This window comes from Heterocephalus glaber, unplaced genomic scaffold (genome assembly GCF_053883595.1).
Source record: "Heterocephalus glaber isolate CG9 unplaced genomic scaffold, H.glaber_assembly_v1.0 deba00001442, whole genome shotgun sequence".
Lineage (NCBI taxonomy): Eukaryota > Metazoa > Chordata > Mammalia > Rodentia > Bathyergidae > Heterocephalus > Heterocephalus glaber.
Window position 1 is genome coordinate 22,425,229 of NW_028258296.1, and position 19,585 is coordinate 22,444,813.

Below are 19,585 nucleotides of genomic sequence, written 5' to 3' on the forward strand. Positions count from 1 at the left end.
TGTCCTAACCGGATGTATGTTTGAAGTCTCTTAAATGATTGCTCAGATTCTCATCTTTGAGGACCCTCTGCAATCTCACTGTGCGAAGTCTGGTCCACAGCATCAGGACCACAGAGGTGTGTCTGGGGCCAGCACTTCCAACGAATATAGAGTCTCAGGCTCCACCCCAACCCTACTGTATTTTAACAAGGTCTCGAATGATTCATAGGCACTTAAATTTTGAGAAGGACTTCAAAGGGAGGAGTCTACATGGGCTGGTAGTTTCAGAAATCATGTTAAATGTTCCAGGGTGCAGAACACCATTCTACAACTGGAGTGCCTGGATCCAGTTGCTGAGCAGGTGCACAGGGACCCTTGCTTCTCTTGCACAGGTCTAATGAGAAAGGGGTACGAAGTCTTTTAACAGCTGGGACTATTTTGCAATCTAGGACCAACATAAAAAGGCAGCAGCCCTGGCACTGAGGCCGGGCTGCCAGAGCTGTTGGATTAGGAGCTCCTAGACAGCCTAGGGAAAGTACTAGTTATTCCTTTGGACTTTATTAAACTTTTGTGTGGTAGCAAAGTTTGTTTGAATGTCACTAAATCCTCCAAATAAAAGACAAGCTCGAGCCATCTGGTTCTGTAGAATGAAAGCATTTAATTCAGGACAAGCAATTATCAATAACTGTGTCAGGATAGTTCCAGGTAGACACCCCTCACCACACGTGTTCTGTTTCTCTCCTGAGAATATTGTTTTTCACTAAAACTTTGAGTGGAAAGTTGAACGAGGGAAGTTAATTTTATTCTTACATCTTGCTTTGGGTATTTGATTCTATCTCACTCAATTTAGTATATGTGCTGCTGAAGCGAGCACATCACTTAATTTAATGTTTCCTTTGAGATTTAATACCTTTTCTCCCTCAGCTTTGCTTTCATGATAGTCTCCATTTCTCTTGGCTTCAGATTCGTCCTTTACTTTTTTCTCCCTATCTTCTTTCTCCCTATGTTCCAGCTTATGATGTTTTGGGATTCTCTGCAATGTATTTAATCCTCCTCCCCAAATATTTCCTTATTTTTCTTTCCAATTAGTTTCCTAGCAGATATAACTGAAAAAAACCTTTGACATTTGATATATCCTGTTATTTTCTATAGTTCTGTGCTGGTGTTTACGAAATCAATCTCAATTTCTATCATTTACTTCCCCAGACCTCAGAATTTCAGGGTCACTGTCTCAGATTTTGTTTTCTTTTGAGTCTTTCTGTGACCATGAGCAAGAACGGTAGCATCCATTGTACTTTGAAGCCCTAAGCCTGGGGTTCCCAGATGGTCTCACGAACGAGTCCCATAATTCTGTCAAGTGACTCATTTTTCTTTCTAAAAAGTGGGGTAAGGACCACTTCCATAGCCTCACGGAAGTGAGAGGGGTGATGATAAAGCCTTTGAATTTCACTCTATAGAGACAAGAGCCCTGAACCCGATATTCGTCAGTCTGAATGCACGATGCTCATCTTGGTCCTCTTCCTCTTATCTCATTCCCTCGTGTCCTCATTGAACCAGGTGCTCTAGCACGCAGAGCTTTTCAGAATAAGATCCTAAACACACAGGTGCTTTTATCCCTCCCACATTGTGCGTGCGCCTCCTCTGTGGGGTAAGCTTCCCCCCTTGGCTGCATGTGACACTTTTCAACAATTACTGCCAGCATCACTTTCTTTGGCATCTGACTTCCCCAGGTGAAGTCCACTACCTTTGCTTTGTAACTGCACTATTAAGATATATCCTTCAGTTTTGCATCTAAGACATACATGGCATATTTACCTACTTTGTGTATTTTACTGCATTGTGTATGTTTTTTCAAATTTATTTCACTCTCTTCCCACCTAAACATGAGGTTTTTGAAGACAAAAATTGCGATTAATTCCTATCTGTGTTCAGCAAATAATTATGGATTAAATGAAAGAATGGTCTTTTGGATCAGGCAGTATTTGATTGTTTCAAACAAGTACTTTGAATAGGGCTCTTTGGCTGCAAGCAACAGAGAGAAACTTGAACTTGGTTATACAAAAAGGAAAATATTTGTTATAAGGAGTCCAAGATGTGTCATGGAGCCAAAGGGAAAGAATGCATCCAGATCTTGAACCAGAATGGACCCAGAAGCTTAAAAAATGTTTAACTTTTTTCTCATTTCAGCTCCCATGTGTTCATCTGCCTCTTCTTCCTCCTCCACTTCCTCCCTCCTTTTCCCCTCTCTCTCACTCCTGGTTCTTCCCTTCCTACTTTCCTTCCTCCCTCTCTCTATGGATTTTCCACTACTCACACCACAGGAACAAGACACATACAGAGTCTGATAAATGCTAGCTTGGTTCACACTCCTGTTACCCAGGAGAGAGTGTGTACCTCTAGGTCAGTTATCAATACCCGTGGGGAGTGACAGAAATTCCCAGACAACAGGACAGGAGTAGGCACCCCCAGTGTAACCACAGTAATTACATAATTGGAGAGTAGTTCAAATGCCAAACTGGAGACGAGTTTAAATGGCTAAGCTTTAATATGAGAAATAACTAATAGTCGATTTTATTAAAGCATATGCCTCTAAAATTAATGTCTGTGGGCATTTGGGGGTCCTCATGAGTTTTAGTTTGGGTCTTTGTATTATTAGTCTATAAGTCCTTGAGAATTACCTCTTAATATTTTCCTAGAAAAATATGAAATAATAAGCCACATATGACCTATATTGCTTAGTTATTTCATATGAAATGTGGTAACTGCGGAGGTCTGGTTTTCCTAAAACTTTTGCAGTTCTGCTCTCACTTAAAGATTAATGGTATAGGGCCGGGGATGTAGCTCAATGGCACCGCACCTGCCTGGCAAGCGCAAGGTCCTAAGTTCGATCCCAGGTACCAACAACAACAAAAAATTAATGGTAAAGCTTCAGTCAAGTCAGGTAACTGGGGGTTATTGATTGTGATGGAAGAAAATGCAAAGACTTTATTGACTCACTGAATTTTAACTCATTTTTAAGAGAAAAAGATGTGTTTTGGTCAACAAATTACACTTTCATTTTCTTTCCAAGTCTGTAACTGTAAGGACTTCTATAAAGAATGATCTATCCAAAAGGTAGCTGGTCTCTGTTACCTGGAGTGGAGGACTGAGGGTAGACTAGCAACTTCACATTGGATAATGCAAAGCCCGAGACTGTGGCATCAGATCGCAGAGTGCTTGGAGCCATGCTGGACAATCTCCCAACTAGTGAAAATGACCGTTTCATAGATACAAGGGCTGTAATGAAACGTAAGATGGGACCATCTATTGGGAGGTTTTCCTTTGGAATTTAGCCTCCTGATAACCTGCCAGAGCAATAGATGAGGATTCATATACCTTTGATGTCTGTATTTTAGATTACTATCGGTGGGTATCCATTGTTCTTCAGTAATGGGGACTGGATTCTCTGACAAAGTAATATTATCTTACATGTAATTCTCCACTATAATGATTGTTATTCACAACTTACCAGAAATAGGACTGGGAATAGACTTAGAGTCTACTCATTAGGTATTGTGAGCCAACAACAACAACAACATCAAGACTAACAATAGCAACAAATTTCTAACGGTGCTTTTTAATTTAGAGATCACCCCAATGATATGATGAACATGAAAGCACTTTGTTCTTCTACAAATTCAAGATTTATAGATTACAACCACTGATCTTTTCAAGTCATTTAAACTCAGTATCTTGCAGATGGTGGTGGAGGGCATTTGGAAAGCAACTATGATGTTGTCCTCCACTTTTGAGGAGGTTCTCTGCTTACCTGAGGAAGAAAGGCAAACAGAAAAAAGATGAGACAGCACAAATTTGCAAGATATGGCACATTTGACATGTGTTCACAAGACAGGAGGGGTCCAAGGGATCCAAAACACAAGTTCCATGAAGTCAGGGAATTCTATGTCTAAAATCATTTCCATTGCTTAAAACAATGCCTGGAATGTACTATGTTCTCAGTAAACACTTGATAATTGTTTAATGAATGAGGAGGGAGGTAAACATGGAAAGATGGATAAAGTTTGTATATGCGGAGAAGAGAGGGAGGGGTTTTTTGATGGTAGAAAAAACCTAAGTTAAAAAAAGGGGCAAGGGGTATTCTTTGGAGGAAAAATAGTACTGAGGGATGAATTGTTCTACAGTGGCACATGGAATGGCTTAGGGACTGGAGATGCAACAGGAACAGCTGGGAGCCTGTTGAGATAATTCCACATTTAATCTACTGCTCTCATATCCTGTTAGTTTAACCAATCACATACCTCCAGGATGATCCCATTTCTCTCCAACATTGTTACCGCTTAGCTCTGCCAGGTTCTCTCACCTGGGGATGGCAATTGCTTCCTAAGTCCGTCATGTGCACCCACCCTTTCCCTACCCCATCCTTCTCCCAGACACTGCAGCTGGAACAATCTCTGCAAACATAAAATCTGATCGTGTCACCTGTTGGCTTCTCATTGCCCCTCTAATAAGACAAAATAGCCTCACGTGTCCTGGTGTGGCCTGGCTTGGCTCTGCCTGTCCAGCCTATTTTTTTAACAACTTTACCCCTTGCCTGCTTAGTTTTGTCTGTATTAACCTTCTCTGAGGCTTATCAGGTGCCATGTTTCCTCCCACCTCAGGGCCTTTGCATAGTTCACCCTGTGACTTTGTTACCAATTGACGTAACTTGTTTTGGATCATTTCCTTAGCTATTTTTAGTTGCTGTTTCCTAACTTTTAACTGGCAAACAATGCCACCTATCCCCAAAGGGTAGTAAAGAATGAATGAAAGAAGGTACAATAAAGTGCTTTATAAAAACATAATGCTCTTACACATGTATCAGTTTTATAGCCAGAAATTACTTTAGTGAAACTCTTGTGGGGACTCTGGGTTCACTGATAAGGAAGATGAGAGCTTGCAAAGTTAAATGACTTGTCCAAAATCACCTCTATGCTTAGTAAAAGCCCTGATGATGATTTGATAGTGATATTAACTTTTTAAAGCACTTACTGTGCATTAACAACTTCATCAATATATTAACTAATCTTTGCAACAACCTATGAAGGAGAGATTATTTCTGTTTTATAATCGGGGAAACCAGTCAAAAAGGTCAAGGGAGACTAGAGACAGGGTGAGAATTTAGTAGTCCCGGTTTCTCACTTTCAAACAGATTGTCCAACTCCCCCCTTTGAGGGAGAGAAGGGAGAGCCAGGCACTTCACGCTTGCAGGCTTTGGACTGGCCACAATCAGAGTTAGATGAGGAATCAAGGTGGGAGGATTAAGCTGTGTTTTTGTGACGATGAAGCTGTGACATTTTAATTAGACGAATTTTTGATGAAATTACTGAAATTTTTGGAGAAAGAAAAATCTTGGGAGTTATTTAACTCGTATTTTTAGTTCTTGGGAGAATTGTACTTCCAGTTATGGAAGAGAATAGAAGTATTTATTATTGAGATGTTCCTATAGCAAAAGATTTCAAAATGTGAAATTTATAATTTTATTGCTATATTCAGTGCAAAATGCAAACAGGTCTTGATTCTGAGTTAAAGCAAAGGGCAGTTATTTTAAAATACCATCTTTTATCATAATACTGTGATTATAGTTGCTAGCTTCCCCAAGGACAGAAGGACACGTTCCTGCCTTGCTCCTTCCTCCCATTTCCTCTCCCTTTCTTCCCTTCCTTCTTTCTGTATGTTATCAAGCAAGGTTTCCTTCACCAGACGTGTGCAAGTCTGGTGCGAGGAGTAGCTAAGAGCTTGCCACTCATGTCATCTTTATGTCATAGCAAGAGGTGTCCTTGGGGTGAGCAGCCCCAATGAATATTTATTGAACTCTCTTATTTGGAATAGTGATGAAGAGGAAGGCAGAGAGCAAGGAACATGAAAGAGATGAGGGTGGAAGAAGGAGTGGAATGAAAAAGGACTAAAAGCTCACACAATTCCCCAGTACTACCACACAGAGAAGCTTTGGTCTGACTTTGTGATAATAACCTCTGTAAGAAGAGCTAAATCTTATTCTTATGAAGCAGACATTGCTCCTTTTTCAATTCTCACAATGACTTTATATTGTGGATCTTATTAATACTACTACTGTGTGTCAGAAGAACAGAAAAGGAAACTGAGGTATGGGGAAATTAAGCAACATACTCCAGGTGGCCAGATAACAAGTTCTGGGGGTAGAGATTTGAACCCAGGCAATGTGCCTCGTGAGCCCAGGCTTGCAACTCTGCTCAATGTTGCCCTCGCTGTCAACCACATCCCTGAACATGAGAATATTGTGGTCTTTTTTCAAAGCAAGAGAGTCAAAAAAGCAAAAGTTGGGAGACCCAACCCTGTCTGAATAAATCTGCTCACCTAGTACTCGTTTCTAAAATCACTGTCATTCTGAACAGCTCTTTCTTCCCAGGTTTGGAGATCTGTTACAATCCACCTGTACTTTCGAAATGGGTACGTCTATTACTCCCCAGCCTTTGATTTGGGAGAGTAATGTGCCGAGGTGGCTTTGGGTGGCTTCCACCTGCCAGATTCTCTGGCTGTATTTATAGTCATGTTTGTGCATTAATATTTTATGCTTAGCTAAATTGCGCACATTGCATTTATGGCCAGGTTTGCCTTGTTTAAAAACATCCAAATTGGGATTAAGTATTCAGGCTGTAATCTCTTTAGTGGCCGTCTGTTTATTGGATTTGTAGGACATGGAGAGGGTTATTGAAATACTATAACTTTAATATTTTTATCTTCTATATTGAAATGACTTTTAAATGAATTTAGAAACTAGAAAAGGCCCTGGACAGATACCAAAGAACAGAGCAGCTTGCCTTGTTTTTCAGGCCAGTTAGTGGAGCCCACATCTTTGTCAGCTTCTCCAGCCGGCTCCTTCTTCGTGCAGTGCTGTGCTGTGTGCTTGATACAGGACTGTGCACTCCCTTGAGGTCTCTGATTTTTCCCTTTTTCCTCTTTGTAATGGTGCTCAAAGCTGACGCAGTTTCTCTTTCTCCTTCCCCTTGGGAAAGAGAATTTGTTGCAGCCAAATCTTGAATATTCCCAGGCATGGGGCAGGGGTGGATGGAGTGGGGCTTAGGATGCATGTCATGAAATCTGCACATTTGTGTTTAATTGAAGAATGCACAGCTCTAGTTAGTATTCTGTAAATATTGAATATGAATAATCAGATAAGAGATGTACTAGTAAGAGAAACCAATAAATTTTATTTTTGTGGTACATTAAAATAAAATTCAGATAAAAATTTAAAATCATAGCATATCCAGAATAACCATTTGATAGCTATATATAAATCTATTTTAGGGATGTGCAAGCACAAATTATGGAATGCCAGAGCAAGTTGATTTAGGCTGTTTTTCCTCTAATATAAATAATGCAAAGTGCCGCAAATATTCAAGTACACTTAACTGAACATAATTAAAATATTGGAATATATTTTAAAAATAAATAATTAAGCAGTTAGAAGTATCTGCAATACTAATTCAAAGTGATAGTCATATGGTGATTATATTATGTAGTTTACCCAGCACTTTCACTTTAAAGTGCAATAATAAAATTTGCATTTAATAAAAATTATGATTCTGTAATATTTGAGGATATGGGCAGATTCTATTTCAAGTACCAAACACAACCCTTGTCTCCCTGATCCATCAACAGATGGCCTGAGAACAGACATTTTCAGCTAAGCTGAGCAGCTTGCCTGCTGAGAATCACTTACACCCATTATCACGTTTGCTAATGCCATGTTGGAATTTTTGTTTGCCTGCCTTCCTTTCTAGAGAGTCCACTCCTGGAGGGTGGAGACCTGGCTGTCTTTGTTTGCTCAGGGCTAGTGATGAGTTGGCTTTAGTGAATATCAGTGAGTTAGAGAATCAGAGGGTGGATGTCTCGACCGTTGCTCCCTGATCTCAGCTCTGCTGCAGGCCAGGCCTGCTCCAAATCCAGGCTTGCCCAGCCCTTCCCTCTGCCAGGAGCAATCTTCTCCCAGACACAGGCAAAGCTGCTCCCTCACCTGTTCAGTCTGTGTCCAAACATCACTTTCTGCAGGAGGCCTCCTCTACTTGTTCTAAATAAAACTGACTCCCACCCTAACTCACACTCTAACTCCACTGGCCTCGCTATATGGGGGTTTATGTAATCTGCTTGTTTTGTGTATTTTCTACCAAGCTTACTAAAAGTTGCAAGCTCTATGAAAGTAAGAATTTTTTCTTTTCTTTCAATTATTATTATTATTAATTATTATTATTACTTTGCAGTACCAGAGATTGAACTCAGGGTCTTCATACTGAGCTACATCCCTAGCCTTTTTTGTTTATGTTTTAAGTTTTGAGACAGGGTCTCACTAAGTTGCTAAGATCCTCAGTCTGGGCTCAAACTTATGCTCCTCCTGGCTCAGCCTCCCAGAGAGCTGTAATTACAGGTGTGCACCAACATATGCAACAAAGAAAGATTTTTTTTTTATCATTGCTATTATTACCAGTCCTCAGAATGGTTCTTGACTCATAGTAGAAGCTCAGTAATAATTTGTTGCATGAATGAGTAAATGAATCACTGAGCTGATGATAAAGATTGCTCCAGAGAGAGGAAGGTGACAAAAGGTGATTCTGGCACAGACTCAGTGTTTTGGGGTCCACAGAGTAGGATCTGATATATTTGCATGTCTTTCTGACTTGCCCGCTGTTAATGACTCCTCAACTGAAGATGGCACCTGGACATTTTCATTTGCTCAAAGTGCTTGTACAATGTTCTATTGACTCTATGATCTCTTTGGAGATCTGAGTCTGCTTGGAAGCTAGATGAACAGCACTTATGTAGGACAGTGTGTATTCTTAGTCTTTCTGGGGACTTTGTTTACTGGCCTCCTCTCCCAGCTATTCATTGTCTTTGCCTTTGCATTGTGTCCCTCCCCACAACTACAATTCCTTTTTATCCTTGAGTCCTCTTTGCAGTGTTGTTCATGCCTCACATCTCACAGGTTCTCACATCTCACAGGAAGCCAATAACCCTTCCACTCTCCTCCCCCAGAAGAAAAGGAGCAGCAATGGAAGAAGTTTGGGCTTGAAGATGACCTGCTAATCCCAGCTAATTAGTTTCTTTCTGGCCCAGGTAGCTCTTTTCTGACCCAGAATGGGGAAGTTCTTATGAACAGGGATGTGTCCTATTTACTCAGTAGCCATTGATTTTTTGTAATTGCTACTGAGGGATGCCCTTTCTGCTTTACAGAATATGCATGATATTTCAATGCACACCCCATTTTTATTATATAACTGATGTAGCATTATTAAACATGTTAATCATCCACAGACACATCAAAAGCTTTGCTAATCTTCTAGGTGGTTCTTACTCAGGTCAAGTTGACATGTCACAATTAACAATCACAATTCACCCCTGTCAACTTGTCAATCAGACACATATCCTTCACTGTACTTAATCTCCAAATACAATAGCAAACTCATAATTATGACTAAAATGATACAAGTCTCCTGCATACAAACAGGAAAAAATTGATGCTGTAGTCTTTTCATTTCCATACCTTGAGCAATGTGTCTTAGTCACTTTTCTCATTGCTGAGACAAAATACCCAATACCCACAAGTTAAAGGAGGAAAGGTTTATTTTGGCTCACAGTTTGTGGAGGTTTCAGTCCATAATTGTCTGGCTCCAAGGCAGGGTGGCAAGGCAGACAGGAATTCAGAGGAGAAACATTTCATGGCAGGAAGAAGGTAGCAAAGTGAGCAAGAGACTTTAGCAGCTTTTTTCTGCCCCTTTTATCGCCTATCTAGGTACCAGGATTGGGGTGCAGCTAAACCAACGAGTAAACTGATTTAGTAATCACACATCCTTAATCCCAGCATCACACACTCTAGATTCAGCCACCTCTGAAAAAGCCCCACCTGTGACTGCATGAGGCTTTGGGGGGACATCTAGACACAAGCCACAACACAATGTAAAGTTCCTTTCCTCCGGTCCGAGAGGTGCTAAGGAGTGTGACGGAATGAAGGTATATGAGTTTAAGTCCTGGGAGATATCCCTTAATTACTGGGAGCCCTCATTAGATCTGATAGCATGAGAGCAATAACTGTGGTGTCCATATGTACCACTGTGAGATAATGTCTGCATAGGAACACATGAATTTGAAGTGGGTAACCCTTATGATGAGAATCATCCTGTAGCTGGTGATTGTCATTGTCCCTACATTAGTATGAAGATGTACCACATGGAAACTGGCCACATAAACTGACTGGGTCTTCTAGAAGCCATAATGCCTCTTGAGAGCAGGCTGCCCAGTCAGTGAAGGGCTTCCTTTAGAGCTAATGCAGATCATTACAATTTGGGGGATTGATCAATTTTTGTGAGAAACAGGTACATGAAAAGATTGGGGGGAGGAATTCTGTGATTCCAAAAATACATAATCCAAAGGTTTTAAACTACTTACTTTAAACTGCCAAGCTAAAACAAACATGAAAAAATAGTAAAAACAAATGTAATACAAAATGGCAAGCCATTTATAGGCAACCACTGTTAAAAGTTTCTCTCTTTAACTCCTATTAAAGTTATCATTATAACTATAAACACTATATTTCTACCTATTGATTTGCCAGCTTTGGACCCACTGACTCCTTACTATGTAATGTGAAGTATTTAGTGCTTCTTTAATATTTTCCATCTCCCATATTTGATTTCATTCTCAGGTTTTCTTTGATTATATTTAATTATGTCAAGAAATATATGTTATGCTTTGGCTCTTAAATGTCCCCCATAGGCTATATTGATGCTTGGTTCCTAGCTGATGGCACTGTTGGATGGTGGTGGAGCCTTTAGGAGGTGGACCTACTTGAAGGCTAAGTCATTGGGGGTGTGGCTTTGAAGGCGATATTGGAACTCTGGCCCCTTCCTTTCTTTTTTGCTGCCCGGATACCTTGACGTGAGTAGCTTTGCTCCACTGTGCGCTCCTTGCCATGATGTTCTGCTTTACTGTAGGCCCAAAAACAATGGTGCCAAGCAACCATAGACTAAAACCTCTGAAACCATGAGCTAAAATTTTTTCCCTCTTTTTAAGTTGTATATCTTAGGAATTTTGTCACAGAGATGGAAAGTTGTCTACATAATATATTTATAATTTTAATTAACATAAATTCAAACCTGTACATGATTTACTGAAATTAGACCTACATTTACTTCCTTTTATAAAAAATTAATTTGCTTACATTTTCTTATAGCTCTTTTTTCTCCCAATTTTGATTAATTGTACAATTTTTACATTGTTAAAGTTTATATTTACATTTTATTTTGTGATTATGGCTTATATATTTAGCTCATAATTTGATTTTTAAAATTAAAAAATAGTACCATGATCATACACATTATACAAATATTCACTGCAACACCAAAGAGTGTGCAGGGCTGGGGATTTAGCTCAGTGGTTCCACTGCCTGCATTGCAAGTGCAAGGTCCTGAGTTCAATCCCCAGTACCACAAAAATAAATAAAGAAATAAACCAAAGAGAGTGTGGTTGGACTGAAAGAGTAAGAAACTAAGCCTGAGTCTCCAGTCTTTTTCCTTAACATGGTAGCCTTCAGTGTGTTAAGGTCAAAGGAATTCTTTAAAAACATCCTTTTACCTGTGTGCACTTCTGGCTGTACTACACTTCATCTCTTCTCTCTCATGTATTCCACCTTTGATTCCTTTCTTTCTTTGCTTTTCTGGAATATTTCCTCAAGTACTTTTTTAATGTAAAATTTCTGTCTTTTGTTATAGGAGTATCAGCCACGACTCTTGTGATGAATAAGAAAAAATTATGTCCCTTTTGCATCTACAATTGGATATAGAGATCTGAGTTTAAGGTAATTCTCCTTACAAGTTGGAGGGTGTTAATTCTATTTATATGTTACTGATGAGAAATCTAATGTCAATCTAACCTTTATTCTGTTGTGGATAGCCTATGTTTTTCTCTCTGGAAGTCTGAGATTTTTTCCTTATCTTTTGGTTTGTGAAATTTTATCAGGACATTCTGGAAATGGGCTTCTATTTTCTTCTATTTCTTTTCTTTTCTTTTTTCCCTTTCATGTTGCTCATCATTTAGTAGGTCTTTTAAATCTGAAGAGTCATGTCTTTGTTTCAGTTCAGAGAACTTTTCTTGTATTATATCTTGGGTTATTTCCTCCCTTTCTAGTCTCTGCCCTGTACTTCTAAAATTACCATTAGCTAGTTATTGACCCCATGTATCTCTTCTCCTTCCAATATTTGCTATGTTATCTGCTGGTACTATAATTTGGGAGATTTCTTCGAGTTTTCTACATTTCCTTTTGTCATCCATAATAAATTCAATGACTTCAATTTTCCACTGAGTTTCTTATTTAGACATTATGTCTTTCTATTTCTGAGAATTATTTTCTTATTCTCTGAACACTTTAAAAAATAGCAGCTTCTTTTTGGTTATTGGATAATTGTCTTTATGAGTCTTTTCTGAAAGTAATTGAATTTTTAAGCAAAATTGTCTTTTACTTTCTGAATAATCTCTTTTCTCCCTGAGGCAAATTGGTCCCTCTGCTTTTTTTTTCTTCATATTTTCCTGAGATTTTTAATAATTCTCAGAATGTGTCTCATATTTATTCTTAGGAGTTCTTGAGTCTCTAAGAGAATTTTAAAATTTGTTTTTCATTTTAGTGACAATGTTTTGAAATATCAATTGCAGATTCTGGAACACAGTGTAGCAAAAAATGTCAGAATCCACATTTGCATCTGTGCTCACTGAGCCATCCATGACCTGTGTTGGCCAAGTGACATCAGAGCCCATTGGGTGGGTGATAATTTGCAGAGAATGCAGAGACAGTGCCTGGACCCCACTTGAGAAACAAGGCTTCATTGTATTTCAGGCATAGATAAGGTGATTACACAACTTATTACTCAGATTGGAATATTTTTGAGAGAGAAAGGGAAAGCTATTAATAATTGTGTAGGGATTACATTCTAACCTGGAACTGTCCAGACAACCCAGGATGATTGGTCATCCTATCCAACCCTGAGCAGCTTTACTTTTCACAGTTTTCTCCCTGACAGCTGTTACTGAAATCCTGAATTGTCTCTGGCTCTATTGCTTTTACCTCAGTGCCCAGCCCTGATACAGGAGGCCCGTCTGGGCAGATCACTCCCCTTCTCTGGGGAGAAATTCTCCAGAAGGCCAAAGCCACTGAATTGTTAGCTGATCTGCAGGCATGTGGGGAGAGTGGGGGTGGTTGGCCTCATTGGTTCAGCTGTTCCAAATGCAGTTCTTTTAATTAATTGCTCTCATGGTTTCTCATTCCCCTCCTTTCCACCTCCCCCTATTCCTCAGCTTTGCATTTGTTGACTCCCGATCTTGGAACTTGTCCAGGACTTCCTTGCCACTTTTCATTTCACTGTCATTCTAGTCTCATGTGCTTTCTGTTGTCCAGGAATTTCTGCCTTTCTAGTCTACCTGTTCTGCATTCTACTTTTCCTGAACAGTGTTCGTTACTTTATTCTGATAGTTTATTTATTTTTGGATGCTAGGGGTTGAACCTAGGGATTTGGACATGCTAAGCATGCTCTCTTCCATGGAGCTATGCCCCCAGCTCCTAGGTTCATTATTTTAAAAGATATCTTTTCTGTAATTTTTGCAGGATCTTTGGAGGAAGATGAGGCAGAAGTCTGTGCTGAGCACATCATGAACCAGTACCTGTTCTGTGACTTTGAATTTGTATCTGAAAATGGACAAACCTACTCTACTGGAATGATGTCCCACCTCAGTGTAAATAATGAAGTTGCACCAAGAAAGACCCACTTAGGTGACTTCCACCTTTGCTGTTCTACCCTGTCCTTTTTAAAATAAACTCCTAGTCCTAATCCATTGTCCCATGAAGGAACCAATTCTCAGGGAAAACTTCATTAGTTTGAGTTAAAGAAGGATTAGTTAAGTCTTTTAAAGTAGAGGACTTTTCTCCTAATGTTCTTTGAATGTGTCATACATGAGTCAGAAATTTAAAAATTAAACTGTGGAGAAACAACTACAGTATTGAGCTGAGTGTTATAGGGAATACAAAGAGACATAACCTTTCTGTTCTTATTATATTTATGACAGTAGAGTTGAAAATGTTTACAGGGAAAGTTAGGCCACAGTAGAAATAACATCACATGTGCAGTCTGGACTTAAGAGCTAGGCTGCTAGGTCAGAGCCAGGTTTCCAAGGTTATGAATTCCCCTTGAGAACTCTCTGTAGCTCTAGGACTTACAGTGGGCTTCTCAGAACTGTGAGACATATTCAGCTCTCTGAATAAAGAGTTGGAGCTGGACTAAAGGACAGGAGACCAAATAATCAAGGCTAAGAAGATGGAATGACCAAGAGGTGGAAGATATCTGTTCTCAGGCTTTTGTGAGTGCTTGGGAAAGGCCAGTGCAGAATGTCCATGCTCTACCAGTGGAGGAAGTGGTTATTTATCAAGGAGCCTGAGGCCTTGGGATCCTTTGGAAAGCAACCTCACCCAAAGATTTGAGAAGGAATACAAGATTAGGTAGTGTGTAAGCAGGCTACAATATATTTAAGACATATTTATGAATCTAGATTGTGAAGGATGAAGAGAGAATAAAGACCAGAGAGATTGATAAGTAGTTAGCTTTATCATTGGTATTTATAGAAAAGTTACTATTTTTGGTTACAATGTTAATAGAAGGCTTCAGGAAATAAAGCAGATGACAATATCAGCTTCTCCTCAGCCCGCTACTTCATGCTATCTAGAGGAAGAGGCCCACATAGAGCAAAGCAGAGCAAGTAGATGGAGAACAAGAGAGAGGTAAGGAATTTAGTGCAAGAAAATATGTAATTGGCCACATGGTTTGAGTCTAACCCTGCCCTGACTGGTGAAGATACCTGAGCCAGTAGGTTATCTATTTTTCTTAGTTTGAGTTGGTTCTCTATTACATATAATCAGAACAGTCTTAACTAATACCAGTGAGATAGTTGCTAACTGGTGTTAACACAGCTGCTGGGGGATTCAACCCTCATCTGGTCTCATGCAGGTGGACTTTCTGAAAGCAGTGACCCTTAAGCCAAGGCCAAGGAGCTTTCCAGGAAAACTGGAGCTGGAGGAAGGAAGAATGCAAGACATTAAAAGTTCCATGGTGGTGAAGTTTTCTACAGCAAATGCTCTAAGGAAAGAATGTCAAGGTCTTATTGTCAGGAAGAAATTTGCCTGAAGTTTAGTCAAGCTAAATGATCAAAAATGAGTGAACAGGCAGATAAAAACAATTCCATTCAAGAGGGACACACAGATCAAAGTTCTTCAGAGAAAAATGGTCAAATTGGACAGAAGTAACTGCAACAAATAGAGCGGCAGGTGAAATGCCTGGCATTTCAAAACCCTGGACCGCAGGTAGCAGACTTTAATCCTGAAACAAGACAACAGAAAAAGAAAGCACGGATGTCAAAAATGAATGAATATTTTTCTGTAAAGTACAAAGTTATGAAGAAGTATGACAAAAATGGTAGGCTGGTTTGCAACCTTGTTGACCTGAGTGACAGTCTACAGAAGAACTGCCTGCGCTGCTCCTACCCGTGCCCCAAGTACAACTCCAAGTGTGGGCCCGAGTGCTGCTGCAGCCCAGATGGGTTTATGATGCCATGGTTGCTGAATCTGGAGACATCGTCAGCTCACTGCCATTTAACATTCCTGACCAGGACCTGCCATGTATGGGTTGATTTTTTCCTTCTTTTTTTTTTTTTTTTGGTACTGGGGATTGAACTTGGGTCCTTGCCCTTACAAGGAGGCGGCAGAACCACTGAGCTAAATCCCCGGCCCCAGTTTCTTCTTTTTATATATGTAAGATAACTATTTTCTTTTGGGAAAATTTCAGGGTTGGAACAAAATATTGGAAAAACCTACTTAAAATTCATGTTCTTTTAAGCTGCAGAATGTTGTAGAATTGGCAGTAATTCTATCAGCGTCTGTATCTTCTCAAATTCCTTAATTTCGACTAAAGGATGTGAAAGTGGACAGATCGACTCCTTTCCTCAGCCCACCATCTCGACTTTGCTGTCACATTAAAAATCTCTCCCTCTTGGCTGGTGTCTGAGAATATATAGTTTTAAGATTTTCAGAACTCTGTAGCTGAGAGCTTTTCTTACGTAGAACATAGAACCATAAATGTATGATACCTAGGTATTCTTAGAATATTGTGTATTTCTAATTCCAAATCAGAATTGTCATTTGAATTAAAAGTAGTCCTTGTGCCTTTGCACTGTATAACCTTAGCCTCATTTTTATTGTGTTTCAATTACATTACAATAAAATTTGTTAATATTTTCATCATTAAAAAAAACATTCCGTGGTGGTGGCGGCGGTGGTAAGGATCACATGTGAATACTTGGAAATGAAAGATGACAATGGCAGGGGGTAGGGTGGTACAAGGACTCTGTGACTCCCAGAATGGAGTGGGCACAGCTGTTTCCTCAGTGGCACTGGAAATGAGACAGGAAGATAGGATGTGGCTAAAACTAGCTGGGATGGAGGTGTGACAAGATTCTGGGGCACATGCGCAGGATAATTCTCAGAGCCCAGCACGTGGACTTCTTGTGAGAATTCCAGCAGGTTTTTTGATAGGTTGACCTGGACACACACCAGCCTGGGAAATGTAAAAAGGGCCAGTTGCCATTAAACACTGACTATCGAGTCTCTTTGTGGTAGCCTATCCTACACGGTAGAGTGTATTTTTATTTTTATTTTTTTCCTCCCCTTTTCCTACTTTTACTTGGCCCAAGCTTGGTCTGAAGAGCCCATTTTTGCCCTACCCTTCTGTTTTTTTCCCTACCTTTAATAAATGTGAAACTTTGCCACTGTTTATGCTTGTTTTGTTCAATTCTTTGTTCAGGACAGAAAGAATCTAGAAATCACCTCTAGAAGCCGACTGGAGTACCCTAAAATCTAGTTACAGAATAATCACAAAATTGTCAGCTGTTCTAGGTTCTCATGGAGCAAAGATAGAAGAGAAGGAATAGAGGGACATTGACATAACTACCCACAAAGTAAAATCATAATGTACAGCTGCATGAGATGTCACCAAGGCATTGACTGTAAAGTGGACAAGGAACACCATGCGAATCCAAAGAAGACGCAGGTCACTAGAAGTTCCAGGGGAGTAAAGATTTGACTAAGCCTCAAAGAAAGGACATAGTGTGTATGGTTGTGGAGTCCAGGGCAGGGCACAGCTGGTTAGGAGCCGGTGAAGACACCACTTGGGAAGTTCTGGGAGGCTCACCTGGAGGACAGTGCAAAACAAGCTCGGGAAGATAGATTAAAGCCAGCTAGGGGAGGGCTTGACTGTCTAGTGACTGTAGACTTTATCCAGAAGACAGTGCAGAGCCATTATAGCTTTCAAAGATAAGGAGGGGCAAGATCCTGAACAAGTTACATTAAGAAATGACTTGAGAGTGTGAAGACCTGGGCCAAGTGGAGTCAGAAGGTCAGAGGGGATTTGATGAGGGCCTGGGCTGGGGCAATACCGCGGACAATGGGGAAGGATAGAAAGGAGACTCTTATGAGACACAGTGTCTGAACTTGAATTCCTGGATATGAAGAAGAAAAGAGAATGAGTGGGGCCATCTGTCTGTCTGTGTGCTGGACAGAATGGACTTTTGTTATTCCAAGGAAAATGGGCTCTGCCACCCCAGAGCTCATGCACAGGGTGTTCAGCCACACTCGTTCTCTGGGGAAATATCCAGCTGCTGCCAGGGCGACAGCAGCAGCCTTGAGAAGGACAGGGATGGATGACAGAAGCGATTATGCCGTGATACATAACAATTGAATTGCTGTAAGTTACACGTCCTGACTGGTGTCAATATGCAGAACCGGTTTGACTGAATTCAGTGAAAAGAACACCTGAATTCAGGAAGACAACACTTTTTCTGATGTGTCAGCATGACACCAAAGACCCTGCTTAAATGTTTCTACTTTCTTCTCTTAAAAAACAGTTCTGTTGTTACTAGACAAATCAGAATAGTCAACTGGTAGAGTCCAAGGTTAATGAGGCCAGTGTATCCTGATATGGGTCCATTAGCTCTCCATGGGCTTCCTCCTATGACATTTCACAAACAAGTGTATCAAAGGTCTATAAATGCCTGGGTATGAGCTAGGGATGAGGATGCCAAAATGAATATAATATGATTCCAGCCTGAGGGCCCTGATCCACTGGGAGACACATGAGCCTGGGGGACAGAAAGTCCTAATTTTAAATCCCAGCCCTGCCGTTTACTAATTGTAGAACTTTCGTCTTGTTGGCCTTCAATGCTTTACCTGTAAAATGGGAGTAATAGTGTCTTGGTGGTACAAGACGTATTTATACGTCAGTTGTTTAGTACAGTGAGTGGCACCTAAGTGTTCAGTGATAATGCCTATGTATCATACAATGTGGGGGCTGCATGAGGTTATCAAAACCTAACTATAAGGCATCAAGGATGGCTGCATGAAGGTGAATGTGCGTGGTGTCTCAGAGGGCATGGGAAGGGACAGGAGAGGAGGAAAGATCTTCAGGCGGAGAACCAGCAGCACCTCCTAACAAAATCAGATGCTGTTGCAGGCTGATGACAGAGTGTGGCTACTAGCTCAGGGCCAACCCACTGCCAGGCAACTCCAGGTAGGTGCGTGGACTTTCACCTGGTTCCACAGAGGCCAGCCTTGATCTCTGATGTGTTTCACACAGCTGGGTGCATTCAGCACTGGCCGCAGCAGCTCTGCATTCCATCGCATTCGCTCCCAAATTGCAAACCTGCCTGTGTCCACTTCCTACCTCAGCTCAGCTGCTGTGCCTCCTGAGGGCAAGGGGAAGCAGGAAGGAATCAGCCTAAGAAGTGTCCCCCAGTTGTCTGACGCAGGTGTAAAAACCGGAAATAGGGCAATTAGTAAAAATGTCCTGCTGCTCACAGGCATGGTTTCCTGTAGGCCCTGAAAGCTTTCCCTTCTTTCATGTGATGCGATTGATGCCCTGAAGAAGGTTTCTTTGGGATGGCATTACTACCCAAGTTCCAGACAGGGCAATTAAATATGGAGAAAATTTAGTCACCTTTGGAATTAGAATTTGCAGTGTCTGCTTGTCCTTTCCATTTCCCCAGTGGAGCCAGCTCCCCCCACCTTGGAGGGAGCAGGTGAAGTGGTGGGAGCTCCTCGCTGGGTAGGCTTCTGCAGGGACCACGGCGCCCCTCTGGATGAAAGGCTCAGCGGAACTGGAAGTCATTATCGTGATCAAGGACGAGGGGACCGTTTCAGCGTGTAAATGCAGATGCTCTCTTGGTTTCTGTGATAGATGTGTTCTCAGTGCCAATGCAGCGGTGTGTTGAATTCTTTTTAAAATCTGAAAGACCTGCAGGCTCTTCTCTCCTTTTCTTAAATCCATTTCCCTGTTGAGATGAAAAATGTAATACTTTTCAGCTTACTTTAGACTTTCTTCAAAAGTATTTCTGGAAAAGGATCCTTCATGTGGAGCATATGAAAACTGTCAGAGGATGGGAGAGAGGAAGGTTTTAAAAACACACTAATGGACAGCCATTATGCTGTGGGGAATTCCCCCGGAGAGCGGAAAGC

General features: G+C 40.7%; 1 pseudogene; it reads left to right on the forward strand.

Annotated features, from left to right (window-relative positions):
• The first annotated feature begins 15,080 nt into the window (after nt 1–15,080).
• Nucleotides 15,081–15,861, forward strand: LOC101705104 (ARL14 effector protein-like pseudogene; annotated as a pseudogene).
• Nucleotides 15,862–19,585: the final 3,724 nt, after the last annotated feature.